General features: G+C 44.9%; 1 protein-coding gene and 1 pseudogene across 3 annotated transcripts in view; one reads left to right on the top strand and one right to left on the bottom strand.

The window, feature by feature from the left end:
- N4BP2 (NEDD4 binding protein 2) overlaps positions 1 to 676 on the bottom strand; it is a 98,783-nt gene extending 98,107 nt beyond the window's left edge. Inside the window, exon 1 of one of the 2 annotated variants that reach the window (XM_025386604.1) lies at positions 472 to 676. The gene's annotated coding sequence lies outside the window, so the exon portion shown is untranslated. The remainder of the gene's footprint in view (positions 1 to 471) is intronic. The other variant, XM_025386605.1, reaches the window with a different exon arrangement.
- On the top strand, positions 310 to 15,416 carry LOC112625341 (annotated as a pseudogene). The gene is made up of 4 exons (XR_003119564.1): positions 310 to 541; positions 13,175 to 13,280; positions 14,044 to 15,039; positions 15,351 to 15,416. The product of XR_003119564.1 is annotated as a putative cytosolic acyl coenzyme A thioester hydrolase-like (transcript).
- The last annotated feature ends 7,331 nt before the right edge of the window (positions 15,417 to 22,747 follow it).

Raw genomic sequence — 22,747 nt, 5'->3', positions numbered from 1 at the left:
ATACACGCTTCGGCTAGGACTACGTGCTCAGGAAGGTGGCCTGAAGTTCCCAGAAGGCTCCGCCTGGCAAACATCGAAGGCGCCTGGAGGGGCGCAAGGTCAGGTCCTGGCGGGAACAGGGCTGGGAAGAAACCTCGGGGGGTCCAGAGGGGTGTGTCTGGGGCCTGGAGGCCCGCCAGGCACTCGGAGGCCAAGGAAGCGGCCGCGGCCCCCGCCTTCGCCCGGCCTCGGGCTGAGCGCCAGGGCCCGCCTCTCGCCGACGCCTCACTTCCCTTCCGTCCGGGCAGCCGGGCCCGCAGGTCGGATCGGAGGCGGCCCGCGCCGGGCCTCACGTTCAAGGCTTGGGGGTTCACTCGCCGCGCCTCCCGCCGCTGCTTCAGGCCCTCCGCTTCGGCTTGGCGCCCCGGGACCCCTAACCTCCAGGGCCCTCACCTCGGACCAGCCTCCCTGCCTCCCACCCGCCGCCTTTACCTGCTCCTGGAACGGGCAGAGGGCGTCGAAACCGGGGCCGCGTCGTCTAGCGCACAACGCGGCGCCGCAGGTCCGCAATCCTTTCCCGCCGGCGCCACTGCGCTCTCCCGCGCCGCGCAGGGCTAGCGAGCAGCTGCGGCCGCGGGGGAGACGCGGCGAGCGCGCCTGGCGGGGAGACACTGCCGCTCTCCGTCCGGCCGGGGAAGAGCAGCCGCGCAGAAGCCCGCCGCGAGAGGGCGGGTGGGCGGCCGTGTGGGGAGGGGTCTCGAGGCGCCGGCAATGGCTGCCACGTCGCCCAGGTGGATCGCCGCCCACCGCCCCCCCAACCCAGCCGGCTGTCCGCCACGACCTCTGCTTCGTCCCCGAGCTCCGCCTCGGCGCGGCGGCCTGGGTGACCTGAGCCCGCGGGCGCTCCCACCTCTCCCGCTCCCTTTGGAGAGCAAGTCCTGCCCGGCCGGTTCGGCGGCTTCTGGCCGCCCACCGCCCACCCAAGGCTCGCCCAAGAGCCGGCCGTGGTCCCCACTTTTCATGTCAGGGGGTGCCTGAAGGAGCAAGCCCTTCTTCAAGTGTCGGGTTCTGCCGGGGGGGAAGGCGGGAGCTGTTTGGCGCTGGGGAACACTGCAACAGGCCCGGAATTTTTGCTAAAATAAGCGGCGCGGTAAACCACAGCTGTTTCTAGCCCTCGGCACTCGCCCGAGCCCCAAAAAATAAAACAAACACGAGGTCGGCCTCGCGGGGCAAGGGGAGAGAAGAAAGCAGAGCTGGGGCGAGCCCTGACGCGCGCGGGGTCCGGGCTGCAAGTTGGGAGGGACGGCGAGGCGAGCGACCGGCCTCGGCATTGCCTTACTGGAGCTGTGGAAGCCAAGGGTCCGGCCGGGCCATGGCCGCTGCGGCGGGCACGGGAACCCGCCTCCTAGCGCGCGGCCCTCCCGCGGGAGACTTCCGGGCGCGCGGCCTCGGAGCCCCACGGGGAGACAAAGGGGTCGGCGACGGTCACGGGGTGGAGGGAGGCCGCCCAGCCCCATCGGCCCTGCCAGCGTGCGGTATGAGCTCGGGGAATGTGGGCGCCTTAGCCGGTGGAACCGCAGCCGCTGGCCTTTGCCCCCAGTTCGAGCTTGAGTTTTCGGGTGCCAAGAAAAAGCAAAGACGTACGCTTCCCTCTTGCAACCGCTGTAGTATGAGTCCGTCTCCAAGCCTGCACCATTTTTTTTTCTCTCTCAACTCTGCTTTCCCTGGTTTATTTGTTCTGGGTTCTGATATGAAATGTTTAGTGTTTTCAGGGTACGCAAATTTTTCACCTTTGCTTTCTGGTTGGTGGTGGTGGTGGTGGTTTTGCCTGTTTTTTACTTCCTCCGTCCCCTCCCTTTGCAATTACTTTTCATTCCACTTGCAGTGGTTTTTTCCAGAATAGGGAAACGAAATAACCTCATGACAAAGTGTCCCTTTGCATCGAAGAGACATTGTTGGTTGTTATGGGAGTTGCTTTAAACAGAGTGTAAATTTGGGGCAAGTGCAAGTGGTTTTTGTCGTTTAGGTCTAACTGGAACACTTATTCACAATGAGAATATTCTAGTGCTTTTTCAAGAAACCAGTAATATATAAGGAGAGAACTCAAGATGGTAAATTTTCTGATGAAACCATCCACATAGAAAAATAGGGCAATTTTTTCCTTTTGTATGAATTTTGTATTTATAAGAGGTCTCGAGTCCCAGTGTTAAATCACAGACTTCATGTTGATCCTTAAAAAAAAAATCAGTATGGAAAAACTCCTTAATGTTTTTATTAAATTTCAAAAACAAAAAATTGTAATAACCCAGAATCTCAAGAGATAAATACTGTTGCTGAGAGCCTAACATTAACTCTGCTTCTAAACAGCCATTATAAGAGACTAAAAACTGTAATATATACCACTTTAGAAATGAAAGAACCCTAGTAATTATAAACTTGAAAGAAGTCGAGGAAATTAATATTTTGTTTTTGAAATATGTTCACCATAATAATAAAAACTGGCATTTAAATTATTTTCCTTTGAACATTTGTTAAGGATTCATCACATCTTAAGTCAGAACAATAAGAAATAAACTCTTCTTAACATTGGAAAATATATTTCAAGCCACAAAGAAACACCCAAGCTGAATGTTTTTAAAGTTTGCTTACTATGGCAATAAGAAGAACATCAATACCGTAAAGTTCTGAAAGTGAGACTCGAATGAAGAACAAAGCAATCTTCACTCAACATTCGCAATACCAGCCTTCGGTTGTGAATATTTATAAAGATTTCCTCCTTTCTTATTCGTTCAAATTCTAAGCCAATGGGAAAAGTACAACACGTCGTTTAAAGGGTGAAGCATTAATCAGCATTAGATTAGTACCTGGGATAAAGGTTCTGTTTATCATGCTCATTCTCATTGAAGTTCATGTCCCTTTAAATTTCTTTTTTTTTTTTTTTTTTTTTGCGGAGGTAGGGGTAACAAGAGTTGCTCTGTTGCCCAGGCTGGAGTGCGGTGGCACAACCTACGTCTCCCGAGTTCAAGCGATTCTCGTGCCTCAGCCCCCCCGAATAGCTGGAATTGCAGGCGCCCGCCACCACACCTAGCTAATTTTTGTATTTTTAGTGGAGGAGGGGTTTCTCTATGTTGTCCAGGCTGGCCTCTAACTCCTGACCTCAGGTGATCCTCCCACCTCGGCCTCCCAAAGTGCTGAAATTACAGGCGTGGGCCACCGCGCCGGGCAGTGTTTCCTTAAATTTCAAAGAAGACATTTAAGAATTAGGGCCTGGCACGGTAGCTCACGCCTGTAATCCCAGCACTTTGGGAGGCCGAGGCAGGTAGATCGGATCACGAGGTCAGGAAATCGAGACCATCCTGGCCAACATGGTGAAACCCCGTCTCTACTAAAAATACAAAAATTAGCTGGGCGTGGTGGCATACATCTGTGGTCTCAGCTACTCGGGAGGCTGAGGCAAGAGAATCGCTTGAACCGAGGAGGCGGAGGTTGCAGCGAGCTGAGATTGTGGCACTGCACTCCAGCCTGGGCAACAGAGCAAGACTCCATCTCGAAAAAAAAAAGAATTATTGACTATCTTGTGGGTGCCACTCCTGCTCACACTCTCTTCAGTCTTCCAGTTGGTTTTATTACAATTGGTCTTTTTAGAATTATGTGACAATATTGAATTATCTAAAATGCCAGATAAATCTGAGGAATGGTAAAATGTCTACTACTTAATACGTTAAAGTGAATCCTGGCGTTTTAGATTAAAAACTTACCTTTAAGGAAAGACTAAAGTTTATATTTTGGGAAATGTCTTGGATTTTTGTAAAAAAAAAAAAAACAAAAACGGCCGGGCACGGTGGCTCAAGCCTGTAATCCCAGCACTTTGGGAGGCCGAGACGGGCGGATCACGAGATCAGGAGATCGAGACCATCCTGGCTAACACGGTGAAACCCCGTCTCTACTAAAGAATACAAAAAACTAGCCGGGCGAGGTGGCGGCGCCTGTAGTCCCAGCTACTCGGGAGGCTGAGGCAGGAGAATGGCGTGAACCCGGGAGGCGGAGCTTGCAGTGAGCTGAGATCCGGCCACTGCACTCCAGCCTGGGCAACACAGCGAGACTCCGTCTCAAAAAAAAAAAAAAAGAAAAAAAAAAAAAAAACAAAAACAAAAACTGCCAAGTCGTCAAAAGTAAACCTTTTATATTTACCTAAGTCCAAATTTGGTCTATTTAACAGTTAAATTCTAAACATGNAAAAAAAAAAAAAAAAGAAAAAAAGAAAAAAAACAAAAACAAAAACTGCCAAGTCGTCAAAAGTAAACCTTTTATATTTACCTAAGTCCAAATTTGGTCTATTTAACAGTTAAATTCTAAACATGATTGTCTATGTTTATGTTTAGAACATAAGTCTGATTTCCTTCCAACCAAAAGTATTAATAATCTATGCCACCTTTGTATTCCTATACTTGGATTACGACTTGAAGCGTTCTGCTTAATTATTCATGTGTTTATAATCTCCTTTACTAGGTCATCAATGCCTTGAAGTTTCCCATTCAGCCTTGTATTCCTCATTGTCAAACTCCCAGCCTTGTACAATATAAACACTCCATGAATGTTTATTGAGTGAAAGAGTAAGTGAGCATCACTCTATGACAAAACATATGGCAAATCAAGAAAATCTGTGTCAGGATTTTTTCCTCTTCTACATAATGGCTGATACACTGTTTTCATTCCCAACTAAGAATAGTATTGTTGGCCAGGTGCAGTGGCTCACACCTGTAATCCCAGCACTTTGGGAGGCCAAGGCGGGCGAATACTGAGGTCAGGAGATCGAGACCAGCCTGGCTAACATGCTGAAACCCTGTTTCTACCAAAAATACAAAAATTAGCCAAGTGTGGTGGCTCTTGCCTGTAGTCCCGGCTACTCAGGAGCCTGAGGCAGGAGAATGGCTTGAACCCGGGAGGTGGAGGTTGCAGTGAGCCAAGATTATGCCATTGCACTCCAGCCTGGGTGACAGAGTGAGACTCCGTCTCAAAAAAAAAAAAAAGAATAGTATTGTTGCAAGAACTTTACTAAAAGAAAGTAGAACCAACATACACTGAAATTCTTGTACTTTCCATTTTAAATTTAGTGGAAACCGAATAGTAGATAATATTGCCATTATTAAAGTAAATAAATATCAGTGGGTTTTATCTTTATGTAAGATTGCTTTACCAGCCGGGCACAGTGGCTCACTCCTGTAATCCCAGCACTTTGGGAGGCCGAGGCAGGCGGATCACGAGGTCAGGAGATCAAGACCATACTGGCTAACATGGTGAAACCCTGTCTCTACTAAAAATACAAAAAATTAGCCGGGCGTGGTGGTAGGCGCCTGTAGTCCCAGCTACTCAGAGGCTGAGGCAGGAGAATGGTGTGAACCTGGGAGGCGGAGCTTGCAGTGAGCCGAGATCGTGCCACTGCACTCCAGCCTGGGCGACAGAACAAGACTCCGTCTCAAAAAAAAAAAAAAAGATTGCTTTACCACACTCAACCCAGGGTGCGTCAAGCTCTGACTTTGGGAAAATTACTTAAACTCTCAAATACTCAGTTTTCTCATCTCTCAAATGGCGTTCATAAAAGCTACATTCTGCTTAATTAAAATAATAAATGTACATAAAAGTAGAGGCTTAATAAATAGTAGTTTTTACAGATATTAGTGGACTTAATCATAAAGAAAATGTAATTTTCTTAGTGCAATTACTTATCTATAAAAGGTGCCATCCTGGACAACATAGGGAAACTCCATCTCTACAAAAAATACAAAAATTAGCCCGGTGTGGTGGTATGGACCTACAGTCCCAGCTACTTGGGAGGCTGAGGTGGGAGGATCCCTTGAGCTCAGGAGGCAGAGGCTGCAGTGAGCTGAGATCACGCTACTGCAGTCCAGCCTGGACAACAGAGTGAGACCTTGTCTCAAAAACAGAAAAAAAAAAAGGCAAGCATAAAAGCTGTTAATAATAAGGAAACAAATATCTTAATGAAGGAATAGGGTACTAAGAAAATCTACCAAAAGAAGATAACTTTTGCCGCCTGGACAACATGGTGAAACTCCATCTCTACAACAAATGCAAAAATTAGCTAGGCGTGGTGGGAGGAATAGTCCCTGCTCCTCAGGAGGCTAAGGTGGGAGGATCACCTGGGTCTGGGAGGTGGAGGCTGCAGTGAGCCAAGATTGCACCACTGCACTCCAGCCTGGACAACAGAGTGAGACACTGTCTCCAAAAAAAAAAGGAAAAGAAAAAGAAAAAAAGATAACTCCTAAGAATAAAGAACAATGGCATTCCAGTCTGAGTGAAAACTATGAAAAATCTAATCTGATTGTGTCTCCTCTCACAAACTTCACAGCTCCTCTTCTACTAGCTTTTCTCAGTAGGGATCAATAGTTATGCATTGCTTTTAAACTGAAGGGCTTCTCATTGCACACTGTGCTTTTTCTTTGAATCAATTATCAGAGCTTTTAATATGCCAATGTGCCTATGAACTCTAAGAAAAGGATATAATAGTAAATATTTCCAAACTTACTTGACCGCAAATCCTTTATTCATAAGAGTATCCCAGGACATGTGATTTTGTATCACATTTTGGAGGAAACACTTGTCTACATATTCGAATTTAAAATCCAAACCACCTCACCTCTGCTTCCAAATGCTGCCACTCCTGCAGAAATGACCTCAAATAAGCCTGAAATGTAGGTCTCCTGAGAAATGCTCTTGAGAAACTGACCTTTGTTTTACCCAGTTTCTCTGTACATGAATGGGCAGGCATGAGGCACAGTCTCCAAACTTGACAAGAAAGGGTGGAGATGGGATTGGCAAAGACAGCATTAAAAAAAAAAAGTCTAGATAATGCCAAGGATAGCTTCCTCATTCCCGGGATAATCCTCCTTCTGTGAGTGTGATAGCAACAACAATTCTGTGTCTTCGTGAGAGACTTTACGGGAAGCCATACCTCTTGTCTGTAAGCATGTTGTGGGAGCTCCAGCTTTATGTAACTATGAGTTTTCTTTTCTTTTCTTTTCTTTTTTTTTTTTTTTTTTTGATACGGAGTCTCACTCTGTCGTCCAGGCTGGAGTGCAGTGGCACGATCTCTGCTCACTGCAACCTCCGCCTCCCCGGTTCAAGCGATTCTCCTGCCTCGGCCTCCCAAGTAATTGGGATTACAGGCACCTGCTACTACACTCAGCTAATTTTTGTATTTTTAGTAGAGACAGGGTTTCACCATGTTAGTCAGGCTCATCTCCAACTCCTGACCTCAGGTGATCCACCGACCTCAGCCTCCCAAAGTGCTGGGATTACAGGCATGAGCCACCGTGCCCAGCCAAGTTTTCATATCACTTGCCAATAAGGAAACTGTACATCCTGTAACCATACCTGCTAACATCTTTCTGCCAGTTAATTACTCCTCTATTTGAGACAATCACACACTTCATAATACATCCTTTCCAGGGATGTTGAACCGTTGGCTAACCTAGTCATTCACTTTCATTTGTGTTTTACAACCCAACCCAAATGCCCTTTTATCCTGTAAAGTTTTTCTGGATGCCCCAAATAGAACTCCTCCCCCAATTCTATAGAACCAGACTCCAGGGTTTTGAAAAATCACCCACTTCTTTCACCACATTTAACCAAGAGTGGGTGTTTTAATCCAATTAGTCTCTTCCTGGGAAATTTTAGAATTGGGACAAAGACCATTAGTAAAACCAAAATACAAATAATAATTTTTTTTTCTTTTTTTTTTTTTTTTTTGAGACTCACCCAGGCTGGAGGGCAGTGGCGTGATCTTGGCTTACTGCAACCTCTGCCTCCCAGGTTCAAGCAATTCTGCCTCAGCCTCCCAAGTAGCTAGGATTACAGACATGTGCCACCATACCTGGCTAATTTTTTTGTATTTTTGTAGAGACAGGGTTTCACCATGTTGGCCAGGCTGGTCTCAAACTCCTGGACTCAAGTGATCCTCCCACCTTGGCCTCCCAAAGAGAATGATTTCTTCTGTGCCCACAGCAATGTCTATATACTTCTCTTAATTTCAGTGATGATTATTTGTTGGTCTGTATCTTTGCCAAAACCGTGAACTCTCTTCCCCTAGACAAAATATGTATCCACAGTAACTAGAAAACATTCCTTACACGTTGAAATGTACTGAATTCCTTTTAGGGTACCTTCCTAGCTTACAATTTCCTAGTCAGTTGTACCCTCTTCCCCCAATTCTATAGGACCAGACCCCAGGGTTTTGAAAAATCACCCATTTCTTTCACCACATTTAACCAAGAGTGGGTGTTTTAATCCAATTAGTCTCTTCCTGGGAAATTTTAGAATTGGGACAAAGACCATTAGTAAAATCAAAATACAAATAATAAGAAAAAAATGCAATTCACATCAGAGACAAAGGGCTGATTTCTAATATACAAACATGTAGAAATCAATAAGGAAAAGACTAACAACCCAATAGTAAAAAATGGACACATTATAAAAAAGACTGCACACAGAAAAAGAAATACAGATTACTCTTAAGCATATTTTTAAATTACATATGTGCAGCATTGTTTGTAATATAGCAAAAGATGGGGGAAAACCTAAATGCCCACCTACAGGGAACTGGTTAAATGCAGTATGTTACCTGAAAACAGCAGAATGCCACAATATAGAAGAATGATGGCACTCTCTAAATGTTCGTACTGCACCATCTCCAAGATATATTGCTCAGTGAAAAATGTTTGTATGGTATGCTGCCATTAGTGTAAAAAAAATGGAGAGAGGAGAAAAAGATAGCTAAATATAGATAGGTAGGTAGGTAGATAGATAATAGATATGATGATGGACGGATGGGAGGGATGGATGGATGGATGGATGGATGGATAGATGGATGGATGGATGGATTTTATCACATATACATAGAATATCTCAAGAAGAAGATAGAACAAACTGCTCCATTAATTGCCTTTGAGAAAGCAACGGTGGCTAGAGGAAAGAGGATGAAGAGACTTTTCACTGAAACAATTTTATATATTTATTTATTTTTCGTGACAGGATCTTGATCTATTGCCCAGACTAGAGTGCAGTGGCACGATGACAGCTCCCTGCAGCCTAACTTCTAGGGCTCAAGCTATACTCCTGCCTCAGCCTCCCAAGTAGCTGGGACTACAAACGCAAATCACCATGCCAGGCTAATGTACCAATTTTTTTTTTTTTTTTTTTTTGAGACAGTATCACTGTTGCTCAGGCTAGAGAGCAGTGGCGCAATCTCGGCTCATTGCAAACTCCACCTCCTGAGTTCAACGGATTCTCCTGTCTCAGCCTCCTGAGTAGCTGGGATTACAGATGTGCACCACCACGCCCAGCTAATTTTTGTATTTTTAGTCGGGACAGGGCTTCAATATGTTGGCCAGGCTAGTCTCAAACTCCTGACCTCAGGTGACCCACCTGCCTTGGCCTCCCAAAATGCTGGAATTACAGGTATGAGCCACTCAACCCGCCTTTTTTTTTTTTTTTTTTTTGAGATGGAGTCTTGCTCTGTTGCCCACGCTGGAGTGCAGTGTCACAATCTCAGCTCACTGCAACCTCCGCCTCCTGGGTTCAAGCGATTCTCCTGCCTCAGCCTCCTGAGCAGCTAGGATTACAGTCATACATCACTGTGACAAGCTAATTTTTTTTTTTTTTAAACGGAGTCACTCTCTGTCACCCAGGCTGGAGTGCAATGGCATGTCTCGGCTCACTGCAACCTCCGCCTCCCAGGTTCAAGCGATTCCCCTGCCTCAGCCTCCCGAGTAGCTGGGATTACAGGTGCCTGCCGCCATGCCAGGCTAATTTTTGTTTTGTTTTGTTTTGTTTTTTGAGATGGAGTTTTGCTCTTGTTGCCCAGGCTGGAGTGCAATGGCATGATCTCGGCTCACTGCAACCTCCACCTCCCATGCTCAAGCGATTCTCCTGCCTCCCGAGTATCTGAGATTACAGACATGGGCCACCACAGCCGGCTAAATTTGTATTTTTAGTAGAGACGGGGGTTTCTCCATGTTGGCCAGGCTGGTCTCGAACTCCTAACCTCAGGTGATCCGCCCGTCTCGGCCTCCCAAAGTGCTTGGATTACAGGTGTAAGCCACTGCACCCAGCCCTAATTTTTGTATTTTTAGTATAGAATGGAGTTTCACCATGTTTCCCAGGGTGGTCTTAAACTCCTGACCTCAGGTGATCTGCCCACCTTGGCCTCCCAAAGTGCTGAGATTACAGGCATGGGCCACCACGCCAGGCCCAAATTTTTTTTTTTTTTTTTTTTTTTTTTTTTACTTTTTTAAAGTTTGAGACAGAGTCTCACTTTGTTGCCCAGGCTGGAGTGTAGTAGCGCAATCTAGTCTCACTGCAACCTCCACCTCCCACGTTCAACACCTCCTGGGTTCAAGTGATTCTCCTGCCTCAGCCTCCCGAGTAGCTGGAATTACAGGCACGCACCACCACACCCAGCTAATTTTGGTATTTTTAGTAGAGATGAGGTCTGACCGTATTGACCAGGCTGGTCTCGAACTCCTGACCTCAAGTGATCTGCCTGCCACGGCCTCCCAAAGTGCTGGGATTACAAGCATAAGCCACTGTACCCGGCCTTAAAAAAAAAAAAAAAAAAGAAAGAAAAGAAAAAAAGAAGAAAATTTTAATTAGCTGGGCACGGTGGTGTGTGCCTGTAGTTCCAGCTACTTTGGAGGCTGAGTTGAAAGGATGGCTTGAGTTATCATTGCTCCACTGCACTCTAGCCTGGGTAACAGAGCAAGACCCCTCAAAAAATCTATTTGCTGTGTAAAAATAAATAGCGTTTAAGTAAAAATATGAAAGATTTGCGATTCTCAGTTTCTTTGTGCTGCTGAGCTTGTATAGGATTAACTCAGGAGTTGGAGGCAGCTATATTCTACGTCAGTCCAGGGTAGCAGAGGAAGCTGCTCTAGGGAGAAGAAACAAGCAGAAAAGAGATACTGGAGAGATGGAGAGAAAATGATGTCTGGGCTCTCAACAACTTGTTTCTGGTCTTTCCTGGGCCAGCTACATCTCTCTCCTTGGTTTCTTCAAAACATCCCTATATTCTTACAATAAATCTCTCCTTTTTTGGCCTAAGCTAACTTGAGTTGTTTCTTGATAGTTGCATCCAGAGAAATCTAACTATCATAGCAGGTTTTCCTTTTTGTTTTTGTTTGTTTGTTTGTTTGTGACAGGGTCTCACTCTGTCACCCAGGCTGGAATGCAGTGGCGTGATCTCAGCTCACTGCAACCTCCCCCGTCTGGGTCAAGCGATTCTCTTGCGTCAGCCTCCCAAGTAGTTGGGATTACAGGCATGCACCATCATGCTCGGCTAATTTTTGTATTTTTAGTGGAGATGGGTTTTCGACATGTTGGCTAGGCTGGTCTTGAACTCCTGGCCTCAACTGATCTGTGTGCCTTGGCCTCCCAAAGTGCTAGGATTACAGGCGTGAGCCACTGTGGGTGACCTCATAGTAGTTTTTCTGTAAATGCTTGTTAAAGGGAAATGTAAAGTTCTTTGTAATGAAATTATTTAGGTTCTCAAAATTTGATTGTACTTTAAAAAAACAAAACAAAACAAAACAAAACAAAAAAAAACCTCCTAAATTGAGGGAGGCCAGCTCCAGAGGTGTTGTTAAAGACATTCACCCTAAGCTAAGGTGGTGTTTGCTTATGGAAAATGTGAGCTGGGCCTGGGGCCAAGTAACACATTCCACCCACTAGACTTTCCTCTCAGTCCCTGCCTAAGAAGTTAGGTTTTTCAATGTTTGGTAATGACCTGCCTGAAAGATAAATTCTGAATGTTGCTAATTAGAATGGAGTTTGAGGAGTGTGAGACATTTTTGTTTGGTTTGATCTGGTTTGTATTTTGAAAAGAAAGGCATTAGGGCCAGGGCAAGAGCACCAATCCCAGAGTGAAGAGTCCTTGGCTGATAGTTATTTTAGTACATTCAAATATGGGTTTCCATTCTAGCTAATTCTGCAAGACTCAAAAAAAAAAAAAAAAAGAAAGAAAGAAAAGAAAGAAAGAAAAAGGGAAAACATACATGTTTCCAAGTTCTAGGACTACTTAACCCTTTCAGGCTAATACCTTTCTGAAGGCAAAGTCCATTTCTCTGTCAGTGTTTTCAACTCTATAGATAGTACTATCCTTTTACTATTTATTTTATATTATTATTCCTGGTACTGAACAGACAGAAAGTACTTAGGAAAATCCTGGAAGTCCCAGAATGGTATTCATAAGGCAACTCCTAGAGTTCAGTAGCCTACAAATGAAGTTAAATATATTAAATATATTTTATATGAGCGTGATATAATAATGCTCCAAAAATATCATACACTCCAAAAAATGGCAGCAAACATAACTGCATATTTATTTATGCTTTTTTTTTTTTGAGACATGGTCTCACTCTGTCTCCCAGACTGGAGTGCAGTGGCGTGATCACAGCTTATTGCAGCCTCAAACTCCCTGGGCTCAGGTGATCCTCCCACCTCAGCCTCCCAATAGGTGGGACCACGGGCATGTGCCACCATGCGTGGCTAATAATTATATTTTTTGTAGACACAGGGTTTTGCCATGCTCCCTTGGCTGGTCTCAAACTCCTGAGCTCAAGCAATCCGCCTGCCACAGCCTCCCAAAGTGCTGAGATTCCCGTGTGAACCACTGCATTCAGCCTGTTTACACATTTTTTATGTCAGATGAATTTAAACTGGATAAAATTATCTCTGATGTGAAATAAGTCAGAATAATTGCATTATAAACACTAAAGTTTAAAAAGCATAATTTATTTCTATCATTGAAATACCATTGAAAAATTAAATAACAGTATTTAAATACCAGGAACCAACCATACCATTCAAGCAATATTTCCTGAAAATTCATTAGGGATACTGTAAAAGTATAAGACATAGCCCCTGTCCTTAAGGACCTTTGTTACAATTTATGTGTGGTAAGACAGATACAAAGCATCATCACTGTTATTTTTACTAAGAGAAGTAGTATGGTGAAGTGGAAAATAATACAGGCTTTTAAACTTTAGGTGTAGATCCATATTTTTAGTTCTGCCATCCCATTAATGTATGATCTCTGCAAAGATACTTAACTGCTCCTAGCCTCAATTTCTTTAATTCTACAGTGGGGATAAGGATGCTAATTTTTTTTTTTTTTTTTTTTTAGAAAGGGTCTCACTCTTTTGCCCAGGCTGGGGTGCAGTGGCACTATATCGGCTCACTGCAACCTCTGCCTCTGGAACTCAAGTGATCATCCCACCTCAGCCTCCCAGGTAGCAGGGACTACAGGCACGTGCCACGATGCCCGGCTAATTTTTGTATTTTTTGTAAAGACAGGGTTTTGCCATGTTGCCCAGGCTGGTCTCAAACTCCTGAACTCAAGTGATCCACCTGCCTCAGCCTCCCAAAATACTGGGATTACAGGCATGAGCCACCGTGCCTGACCAGGATGCTAAATTTAAAGAACTGGTTTTTAGCCAGGCGTAGTGGCAAGAGCCTGTAATCGCAGCTACTCAGGAGACTGAGACAGGAGAATTGCTTGAACCTGGGAGGCGGAGGTTGCAGTGAGCCGAGATTGTGCCACTGTACTCCAGCCTGGGTGACAGAGTGAGAGCCTCTCTAAAAAAAAGGAAAAAAAGAACTGGTTTTGTTTTGTTTAGTTTTCTTTAGAGATGGGGATCTCACTATGTTGCCCAGGATGGTCTATGAACTCCTGGGCCCAAGCGATCCTCCCCCATCAGCCTCTCAAAATGCTGGCCTGAGACACTGTGCCCATCCAGGACAGTTGCAGGAATTAAATTGCAATATGGATGCAAATACGTAAGTAAATGCTTGATATGTGTCAGGTGTTCGAAAAATATTAGTTTATTCCCCAACTGAATTGAAAGGATTGAATATTTTCTAACTCGTTTCTACTTATTGATAAATAATAGTGTTATTATTGGTGAATTTTAAAATTGAAGTTAGCTAAAACTGCAATCATTTTAACAACCAAAACTTTAATTTTCTCAATACTAAAACTCAATTCCGCGCCAGGCCTGCCAGACACCTGCGCCGGCCCGTAGCCACCGCGGCAGCTGCCAGCATGTGTGGCCCAGACATCCAGACACCGTCTGCCATCCAGATCTGCAGGATCATGCGGCCAGATGACGCCAGTTTGGCCTGCAATGTCTAGGGGTGACCATCCTGAAGATGATCGAGGAGGTGGGCGCCATCATCAGCACCTGGCATTGCAACAGCCAGAACAGGGACCGCTGTGTGGCCACTGTGGCACGGGTCGAGCACACCGACTTCCTGTGGCCCATGTGCATTGGTGAGGTGGCCCACATCAGCGCGGAGATCACCTACACTTCCAAGCACTCAGTGGAGGTGCAGGTCAACGTGATGTCCGAAAACATCCTTACAGGTACCAAAAAGCTGACCAATAAGGCCACCCTCTGGTATGTGCCCCTGTCGCTGAAGAACGTGGACAAGGTCCTCGAAGTGCCTCCTGTTGTGTATTCCCGGCAGGAGCAGGAGGAGGAGGGCCGGAAGCGGTACAAAACCCAGAAGCTGGAGCGCATGGAGACCAAGTGGAGGAACCAGGACGTCGTCCAGCCAGTCCTCAACCCAGAGCTGAACACTGTCAGCTACAGCCAGTCCAGCTTGATCCACCTGGTGGGGCCTTCAGACTGTACCCTGCACAGCTTCGTGCATGAAGGCGTGACCATGAAGCTCACGGACGAGGTCGCCGGGATCGTGGCTGCACGCCACTGCAAGACCAACCTCGTCACAGCTTCCGTGAACGCCATTAATTTTCACGACAAGATCAGAAAAGGCTGCATCAAGACCATCTCGGGACGCATGGCCTTCACGAGCAATAAATCCGTAGAGATAGAGGTCTTGGTGGACGCCAACTCTGTTGCGGACAGCTCCCAGAAGCGCTACCGGGCCGCCAGTGTCTTCACCTAAGTGTCACTGAGCCAGGAGGGTGGGTCGCTGCCCATGCCCCAGCGCTTGCCTGAGACCCAGGATGAGAAGAAGCCCTTTGAAGCCTGACTCGGTGGCTCAAGCCTGTAATCCCAGCACTTTGAGAGGCTGAGGCAGGCGAATCATCTGAGGTTGGAAGTTCAGACCAGCCTGGTCAACATGGTGAAACTCCGTCTCTACTAAAAATACAAAAAATTGGCCGGGCGTGATGGTGCACGCCTGTAATCCCACCTACTCAGGAGGCTGGGTCAGGAGAATCTCTTGAACCCGGGAGGCGGAAGTTACAGGGAGCACTCCAGCCTGGGCAACAGGAGCTAAACTCTGTCTCAGAAAAAAAAAAAAAAAGAGAGAGAGAGAGAGAGAAGCGCTTAGAGGAAGGCAAAGGGCGGTACCTGCAGATGAAGGTGAAGTGGCAGGGCCACATGTAGCCTCAGCCCTAGACGCCCTCCTCCTGCCGCTGGGGCCTTGAGTAGACTGTGGCAACAGGCCCAGTGTCCAGTCACATAGAAGTTACCCCTTTGGCCAAAAACCCAATTCACATTGAGAACTGGTGTTGTCTGAATGTTTCCTATCATAGTATTAACCTGTACTCTCTCCTGCAACCTACACACCAAAGCTTTATTTATATCATTTCAGTATCAAAGCTACACAGTGTTGTCCCGAGCGCTGGGAGGCATTCTGTGGAAACCCTGGGGAATGCTTCCGAGCACACTGCAAGGTATGGGAAGAACCCAGCACCACTAATAAAGCTGCTGCTTGGCTGGAAAAAAAAAAAAATTCTGCTGGGCACGGTGGCTCACGCCTGTAATCCCAGCACTTTGAGAGGCTGAGGCAGGTGGATCACTTGACATCAGGAGTTCCAGACCAGCCTAGCCAACATGGCAAAACCCATCTCTACTAAAAATACAAAACTTAACTGGATGTGGTGGCGGGCGCCTGTAATCCCAGCTACTCGGAAGGCTGAGGCAGGATAATCTCTTGAACCTGGGAGGCAGAGGTTGCACTGAGCCGAGATCATGCCACTGCACTCCAGCCTGGGCAACAAGAGCGAAACTCTGTCTCAAAAAAAAAAAAAAAGAAAAAACTAGAACTCAAATATCGAGGATTTTTAATCAGGTAACTAATGTAGATAAGGGAAAAAAAACTAAGAATATACTGATTTACCTGGAAAAATGTTATTTGTAATCCCAACTTGCTCTCTGAATGTAATAATATCACTGAACATCAGTGACTTTTTTTTTTTTTGAGACATACTTTTGCTCTTGTTGCCCAGGCTGGAGTGCAATGGCATGATCTCAGCTCACTGCACCTCTGCCTCTCTGGTTCAAGCAATTATCCTGCCTCAACCTCCCGAGTAGCTGGGATTATAGGCGTCTGTTACTATGCCTGGCTAATTTTTTGTATTTTTAGTAGCGATGGGGTTTCACCATGTTGGTCAGGCTGGTCTCAAACCCCTGACCTCAGGTATTCCACCTGCCTCGGTCTCCTGAAGTGCTGGGATTATAGGCGTGAGCCACCGCACCCGGCCAGCAACTTTTTAATATATAAAACCATGCCTTGGGCCGGGCTCGGTGGCTCACCCTGTAATCCCAGCACTTTAGGAAGCTGAGGTGGGTGGATCACCTGAGGTCAGGAGTTCGAAACCAGTCTGACCAACATGGTGAAAACCCCAGCTCTACTAAAAATACAAAAATTAGCCATGCATGGTGGAGTGCGCCTGTAGTCCCAGCTACTCAGGAGACTGAGGCAGGAGAATCCCTTGAACCTGGGAGGCGGAGGTTGCAGTGAGCCGAGATTGAGCCACTGCACTCCAGCCTCAGCTGCAGAGCAAGACTCCGTCTCAAAACAACAACAACAAAAACTTGTTCCAAATCAGAAATCAATCATAATTTAAACTCATGTCAATGAGTTTTCTCTTTTTTTTTTTTTTTTTTTGGCTAAATGCAAAATATAGAAGGATTTGGGCCTGGCGCAGTGGCTCACACCTGTAATCCCAGCACTTTGGGAGTCCAAGGTGGGCGGATCACTTGAGGTCAGGAGTTTGAGAACAGCCTGGCCAACATGGCAAAACCCCATCTCTACTAGAAATACAAAAATTAGCTGGGCATGGTGGAGTGTACATGCAATCTCAGCTATTTGGGAGGCTGAGGCAGGAGAATCGCTTGAAGTGAGCCAAGATGGCACCACTGCACTCCAGCCTGGGTGAAAGAGCAAGACTCTGTCTTTAAAAAAAAAAAATATATATATACACACACACACACACACACACACACACACACACATATACACATAGATATATATAGAAGGATTTGATCTGTATGGACCATAGAAAAGGGAAGTTAAATAACGGTATTTCTGCAGAAGTTAGCCAGTATCGATCAGTGTAGCCTTGCTCACTACACAGATTCTCCAGTCTCCTTCAGTTTGATTCAGTAAATATATATTCCTATAGTTTATGTTGAGGTCTTGAGGGCATCCAATAAAGGACATGGCTCTTCTCTGCCCAAATTGAGAATAAAGGGCAAGCATAAGGTAAATGTGAGGTCAGATATCACCTTGAACTGATAAGGATTAACTGGAGGATGCAGCTCATGAGAACCAAACTGACCTGTCACCTGAACCCCAGAATGATACACACTTACCTACCGTGTTCCACAGGCAGCAAAGGCACACATTATGGCTTTCATGGGGCCATAGGCACTTCTGCTTTTTTCTTGGGCTCCCCTTCTTTTTCCCTCATTAAATATATATACTAAAAATTGTACATTATGGCTTTACTGATATACATATATTAAAACATTTTTGAGCTACAAATTCACTTTTTTCTTCTTCTGTTTTTTCTTTTTTCTTTTTCTTTTTCTTTTTTTTTTTTTTTTTCCATACAGGGTGTTGCCCAAGCCAGACTGTAGCGCCAATATCTCAGCTCACTCCAGTTTAAGCCTCCTGGGCTCAAGGATCCTCCCACCTCAGCCTTCCGAGTAACTGGGACCAAAGGCACATGGCACCACACCCAGCCAATTTTTAAATTTTTTTGTAGATAAGGATATGGGGTCTCACTATATTGCCTAGGCTAGTCTCCAACTCCTGGGCTCAAGGGATCCTACGGCAGCAGCCTCCCAAAGTGCTGGGATTACAGGCTTGAGCCACCGCACCCAGCCTCATTTTTTTTCTTCTGATTTTTAAGGAAATTAAAACATTTTCATGGACCCTAGGCACTGCCTGCTGTGCCTAAGGAAGAAGTTGGCCCTGAACAACACTGAACACACTGGCCCAAGTAAGGCTTAAATCCCAGAGGAAGTGTGTACTCTTGAGAGAAATGAGAAGAAATGAGGCAAGCATACCTAGGTTGTTCTTCCTGATTTAGCAATCAGATGAGTTACTCTCTGCCTTGGATTACAGTGAATAAAGGGAAAGCAATGAGCACATCATTCCAGCTCAACTCACATGAAAGAAAATAGCAGTAGAGAAAAAGCAACCCTCTCTTAGCAATTCTGTTCTTAAGGCTGAAATGATTGCATTTGGTTATCGTAATTAGATAACACTGGTCTTTTATGATTACCGATCTAATTCTTCTTGCTCCAGATTCCTGTTTACCAGAAAATCTGATTTTATAACTAGGCTTCCCATGTAGATTATCCTATAAGGAAAGAATATCTCAAGCAGGCCGGAGTGGTGACTCACGCCTGTAATCCCAGCACTTTGGCAGGCCCAGGCAGGTGGTTCACTTGAGACCAGGAGTTCAAGACCAGCCTGGACAACATGGCAAAATCCTGTCTTTACCAAAAATACAAAACATTAGCTGGTATGGTGGCTTGAGCCTGTAGACCCAGCTACTCAGGAGGCCAAGGTAGGAGGATGGCTTGAGCCCAGGAGGTAGAGGTTTGCAGTGAGCTGAGATCGTACTGCACTCCAGCCTGGGTGACAGAGTGAGACCCTGTCTCAAAAACAAAACAAAAAATCTCAAGCAGCTGATAAAATATACAATCTGAATATACAATCTGCTGTCCGGTTACATTTCTCATTGTAAGATAGTAAATTAACATTCTGGTTTATATATTCTCACAAGAGACTGTTTGGCATGAGAATCCATGGATTCATTTAACTCATTTTCATATAACTGACTTGACCATGTTATTGAACTGAGAATGTTGAAGTTCAAAATCTAAACCATAATGACTTAATTCAAGGTACTACAACCCTAGAAGACTCTAAGTAGCCAGAAAGTTTGTATTAGCTGCAATTCAATTTTCCCATTTTCTAACCACAACACACCCCCCAGTCCTCACACCTTTCTTATAATCCTATGTCCTCAAATTAGCTGAGTGGGGCAGCCCGAGGGAGCAAAAAAGTAGGAAACACTCCAGCAAGATGTTTCTGATTTTTTCCTTTTTTTTTTTTTTTTTTTTTGAGACAGAGTCTGGCACAATCTCGACTCACTGCAACCTCTGCCTCCTGGGTTCAAGCAATTCTTCTGCCTCAGCTTCCTGAGTAGCTGGGATTACAGGCACGCACCACCATGCCCAGCTAATTTTTGTATTTTTAGTACAGATGAGGTTTCATCATATTGACCAGTCTGGTCTCAAACTCCTGACCTCGTGATCCGCCCTCCTTGGCCTCCCAAAGTGTTGGGATTACAGGCATGAGCCACCGTGCCTGGCCCTTTAATTATTTTTATTTGCTTTCTTTTCCCTCTCTCTCTTTTTTTGTTTTGTTTTGTTTTGTTTTGTTTTGTTTTGTTTTTTGGAGACAGGGTCATTGCAGCCTAGACCTCCAGGACTCCTACTCCCTCCGGGATTCTCCCACCTCAGCCTCCCGATTAGTTCATGCCACTAGGCCCAGCTGATTTGTTTTTATTATTTTTATTTTTATTAATTTTTTTTGTAGAGACAGGGTCTCACTATTTTGCCCAGACTGGTCTCAAATACCTGGGCTCAAGCAATCCTCCCACCTTGGTTTCCCAAAGTGCTGGGATTACAGGCATGAGCCACAGCACCTGAACTATTTTTCAGTTTTTCGAACTATTATTTTCTTTCTTTCTTTTTTTTTTTTTTGAGATGAAGTTTCACACTCGTCATCCAGGCTGGAGTGCAATGGCACAACCTTGGCTCACTACAACCTCCACCTCCTGGATTCAAGTGATGCTCCTGTCTCAGCTTCCTAAGTAGCTGGGATTACAGGTGCCTGCCACCACACCCAGCTTATTTTTGTATTCTTAGTAGAGTCGGGGTTTCACCATGTTGGCCAGCCTGGTCTTGAACTCTTGACCTCAGGTGATCCACTCACCTCGGCCTCCCAAAGTGCTGGAATTACAGCGTGAGCCACCGTGCCTGGCCGTGAACTATTATTTTCATCTGGGTCTATCCAATGTCCCACTGTGCCCGGTGGATGTCAAGGAATGTTTAATGCATGACTGTTCTCCATGGCTCATAATTAAAGAAGGGTTAGTCATTAGCAGTTGGTTCTGTGTAAAGCAAGTCATATCCTTTATGACAAATTATCTCTTGGAAATTTTCATTTAGTCTTAACCACCTCCATGGCCAGACAAGATGTCGTTTGTTCCGTATCAAGATACGGAAGAAATGGTGACACAACAAAGTTTGTAATGGAGCATGTCAATAGTTATATTCTTTCATCAAACATGTATTCAGAGCCAATGAAGTGCTGGTCAGCTCTGTGCCTAACAGAATTGGAGGCAGGAAAGTATGATTTAGCTATGTGCCCAGAAATAAAATGAAACAGATTTGGGTAAATACATATTAATCTCTGCCTCAACAACTGGGATTATATTCCCATTTTCATAGGAAATGGAGGCACTGAGAGAATGAGTAACATGCCTAAAGCCACATAGGTAGAAATAATGATATAATCATAATGTAGTTGTGTTTCAAACTCAGTCCTGTTCAGTTCGATAAACATTTGTCCAGTCCTCATTCTATGCTATGTCCTGTGAATTGGCTTTGAGAATGCAGCCATGAACCCCGCTGAAGAACTTTATCAGCTTCCAGCCACCATGACAGTAAACTCATCTACAGGACCACTCATGCCTTCTGCCAGACTTCTTAATACCATGGGAGAGGCATAGCTCCTCCTAACTAAGGCTACTCTTTCCCCTGTGTTTTATTTATTTATGTATTTATTTTATTTATTTGTTTATTTTTTTGAGACAGAGTCTTGCTTTGTAGCCCAGGCTGGAATGCAATGCTGCAATCTCAGCTCACTGCAACCTCCACCTCCTGGGTTCAAGTGATTCTTGTGCTTCAGCCTCCCGAGTAGCTGGGATTACAGGCACACAGCACCATGCCCGGCTTATTTTTGTGTTTTTGGTAGAGATAGCGTTTCTCTATGTTGGCTAGGCTGGTCTCAAACTCCTGACCTCAAGTGATCTGCCCACCTTGGCCTCCCAAAGTGCTGGGATTACAGGTGTGAGCCACCTCACCGGGCCTCCCCTGTGTTGTAGATCCCACCCCCATGCCCTTTATTTGCCTTTAAAAAAAAAAATTATTTCGAAATAATTTTACACTTACAAAAAAGTTATAAAAATAGTACAGAATTCACATATACCCTTCACCCAGCTTCCTCTAATGTTAAAAACATGCACAAGCATAGTACAATGATCAAAACTATGAAGTTAACATTACTAAATCACTATAAACTATATACCTTATTTGGATTTTACCAGTTTTCTCCCTAATATCCTTTTTCTTTTTATTTATTTATTTTAATTTAATTTATTTTATTTTATTTTTGAGACAGGGTGGGTATTCCTCTGTTGCCCACACTGGAGGGCAGTGGCGTGATCTTGGCTTACTGCAACCTCCACCTCCCAGGTTCAAGCGATTCTCCTGCCTCAGCCTTCTGAGTAGTGGGATTACAGGCCTGCACCACCACGCCTGGCTAACTTTTTGTATTTTTAGTAGAGATGAGTTTTCACCATGTTGGTAATGTCCTTTTTCTGTTCCATGATCCAATCCAGAATCCCATACTGCATTTAGTTGTGTTTCCTTAGTCTTCTCCAATCTATGACAATTCCTCAGTTTTTCCTTGTCTTTCATAACTTTGACACTTTTTTTTTTTTGTAAGACAGAGTCTCGCTCTGTCACCCAGGCTATAGTGCAATGTGTGATCTTGGCTCACCGCAACGTCCATTTCCCCGGGTCAAGCAATCCTTCCACCTCAGCCTCCCAAATAGCTGAGAGATGAGCATGGGCCACCACACTCAGCTACTTCTCAAATTTTTTGTAGAGACAAAGTCTCACTATGATGCCCAGGCTGTTCTCAAACTCTTAAGCTAAAGCGATCTTCCAGCCTCAACCTCCCAAAGCTCTGAGATTGCAGGCGTGAGCCCCTGCACCAGCCGACTTTGACACTTGGATGAGTATTAGTAGTCATCTTGCAAAATATCTCTCGATTCAGTTTATCTGGCATTTTTTTCATAATTAGATTGAAGTTGTGGATTTTTGACAAAAATGCCACAAAAGTTATATCATGTTCTCTCAATGCATTATATCAGAGGATATATGATGCTAATACATCTTCTTACTGGTATTAATCTTGATCACTTGGTTAAGCTGGTATCTATCAGGAATTAAATTACTGTCTTTTCGTTTGTATATATTGATAAATATCTTTGAGGAGTTACTTTGAGGATATGCAAATGTCCTGTTTCTCCTCAAACCACTGATTTTTTTTTTTTTTTTTTTTTTTTTTTTAATCTTTAGAGACAGGGTCTCTCTCTATCACCTAGGCTGGAGTGCAGTGGCACAATCATAAC

This window comes from Theropithecus gelada, chromosome 5, assembly GCF_003255815.1.
Source record: "Theropithecus gelada isolate Dixy chromosome 5, Tgel_1.0, whole genome shotgun sequence".
Lineage (NCBI taxonomy): Eukaryota > Metazoa > Chordata > Mammalia > Primates > Cercopithecidae > Theropithecus > Theropithecus gelada.
Note: the sequence above shows the minus strand (reverse complement) of the source record. Positions and strands in the feature narration are given on the sequence as shown.